Genomic DNA, 2,652 nt, shown 5'->3' on the forward strand with positions numbered 1-2,652 from the left:
GCCTCTCCACACTGCTGGCCCATGTTTATCTTGGAGTCAGTGATGACCCCAAGATCCTTTTCCGCCTCTGTGCTGACAAGAGGGGAGTTCCCCAACCTGTAGGTATGGTGCTGGTTATTCCTCCCCAGGTGCATCACTTTGCACTTGTCTGTGTTGACAAGTTTTAAAATGCAGATACAAATATGTTGTATAGATCCTTTCATTCTAAGAACTTCCACATGCCACTCAACTGTTTTCAAAAGGCCATAATTTCATTGCAATCCTGTGATATTGGACATAAATCAAATGTAATGGCTGATCTTGGACAAGGGGAAATAGAAGGCATTGACACACAAGAGCAAAACTTAACATTAGAGAAATGACAAGTACACAAAACTTAGAGGACAGAATTTTCTCTTTTGATGTGAGAAATATAGTGGTAACAATTATTTTTAAGATAGGAAGTGGAGAATCTCTGCTTTAATAGTGTTTGATTTCTCTGTAAAGCATGCTCAAAGTCATATTAAAATGATTTTCTATCATCCAACAAATTGGCCTATTGTAGCATTCCCCAGGACTGGTGGGTTTGTGTTCCACTGTCGTCAACTCTACCACACTCTTGCTCCCCTACTTCCTGTGCCAGCCATTCACTTCCTGTTTCCCTTTGCCATTTCTGCCATCCCTCCCCTAGGAACTTTTGCCCCCTCCTGTTCCACACCCTGCCTCAGGGAATATGTATAGACACTTGGAAGGTTCAATTAAATTAAAAATGGTAGCCTGATTTAAACTTATCTCGGTGCCAACCTTATACTTACAGGCTCAGTCTTAGTGACTAGCAATCAGTCTAACTCTGTAACTGAACATAAATTTCATGCACACTGTGCCCAGCCGGGGAAGTGTGATGCCTCACTGAGACTACCTGATGTAGGCCAAGTGCCTAGTGCTTGCTTCTTGCTGGGTATCTGGAGGGTTTCCCTTGAGGAAGATCCCTTTTTACTTGCCTGCTGTGACTTGATTCTGAAAAGAAAACACTAGGGAGGGAGAGAGGGCGGGCTCCAACAACAGGTGGTACCCTTCCTTCAGGGAGGCTCTCCTTATGTGTGTTTCATGGGGCTTCTCCTCCCCTTCGCCCCTTCCACATGCTAAACAGATGTTACCAAAAGTGCATAATGACACTAGCCGATGCAATCATGGCCTACATATCAGTGACAAATACAATGTGGCAAGGCTGCTTGTGCCAGGTGTGACCAAATATGGCATCTGCTGTCATGGACCGCTTATTGGCCCAACTCGAATAATCAAATATGTATCTTGGAACAGTTCTTGCCACAAATAACCTTGGGTTTGGTCCCTCAATCAGAAGGCTTAAATTATAATTCCAAAAGAAATGCCCAAGGGATGCCAGTTGTCTGGACCTAACCCTTACATCATCGATTTTGATGTGAGACAGTCGCCGTGAGTGAATAAATTCTCTGCCTGTAACTTATCTTCAGAATCTGGGTTAGTATGTCCACAACGTTCAGTAATCAAATTAGTTTTGTCAAAGATAGAACTCAAACTCAATTAGCTCCTTTGCTGGAGCAGGGTGAAATATGTGCCCTTCACCACCCTTCTCTGGGTGTAGTCTTAGACAGTCCAGATACCCAGTCTTCCAGGGGGGATGGCCCCCCAAACAATATTGAAAGTCAAAGAAAATGTAGCGCCTTGAGCGCTCCCATATCTGGTGCTAGACAGGGGTATTCACATTCATACGTCCCTTACACTTCTGCTGTCTTGGTGCAGAATCCTCTCACTCCTTCAGACTTTCTCTGGCCGCAGCCGTCAAGAATGAGATCCTCTTTGGGTTCTCTACTTGTGGGCTGCAACATCTTCTCCCCATGTCCCGAGCTGTCTGTTCTGCTGGAGCCAAAGAGCTCTCTTGGCTGCCTTTGCCTGGCTCAGCTTCCCAGGTCTGCTGACATGCTGGAGACAGGAGGCTCTCCTGGCTGCCTCCATCTGGCTCTACCGCCCAGCTCTTCTGCTGTGCTAGGTACGTTCTTTGTGCATCCTTCTCTGTGTGTCTGCCTATGTGTAGGGAGTATGTGCTTTTAAAATGGTGTGGCAGTACTGTGCACTGGTCTGTCACCCTGGATCCGGTGCCTGCAGGTAAGTTACTCCCATCATCAGCTCTTCCTTGGCTAACTTCCCCTATGGGCTGAGGACATTTGGGGTGGCGTCCACCCTTTCCATGGGGCACTAAGCCCCCTTTTCATGTCACATGGTGATGCACACAAAACAGTCCAGAAACTTCAGTACCCAGTTTAAGATAAATCTGGATCACTGTAGTATTAGACTCATTTGATTTAGGTCATACTGGTGCATGGAACTTCTATCCGCTTCCCCTGCACAGCCCCAGGGCTGAGAAATCCCAGATGCTGGTCCCAGCCCCAGGGCTGCTCTTTTTGCTTTCCCCTTCCCCCTCACTGGTCTGTTTTGGGGCCCCCCACCCCTCCCCCAGCCAATCCTACAAGCCTTTCTGGATGCAGCCACCTTTATCAACATTTGCTACTGCCAGAGATGAGCAAGTACCAATGGGGGGAGGGGTTAGGGTTAGGGATGGGGGTGTAGATTTGCTGGAGAGGGCCCCACCCCACCCTCCTACCTCACCCCTGCCCCACCTCACCCCCTCATGAG

At 47.6% G+C, this 2,652-nt stretch overlaps 1 protein-coding gene across 1 annotated transcript in view; it reads left to right on the forward strand.

Moving 5' to 3' along the window:
- Window positions 1–2,652, forward strand: part of PDE4B (phosphodiesterase 4B) — a 287,515-nt gene that overhangs the window by 69,698 nt on the left and 215,165 nt on the right. The gene's annotated exons all lie outside the window — the stretch shown is intronic.

This window comes from Crocodylus porosus, unplaced genomic scaffold, assembly GCF_001723895.1.
Source record: "Crocodylus porosus isolate Cpor-Errol unplaced genomic scaffold, CroPor_comp1, whole genome shotgun sequence".
NCBI classification, from domain to species: domain Eukaryota; kingdom Metazoa; phylum Chordata; order Crocodylia; family Crocodylidae; genus Crocodylus; species Crocodylus porosus.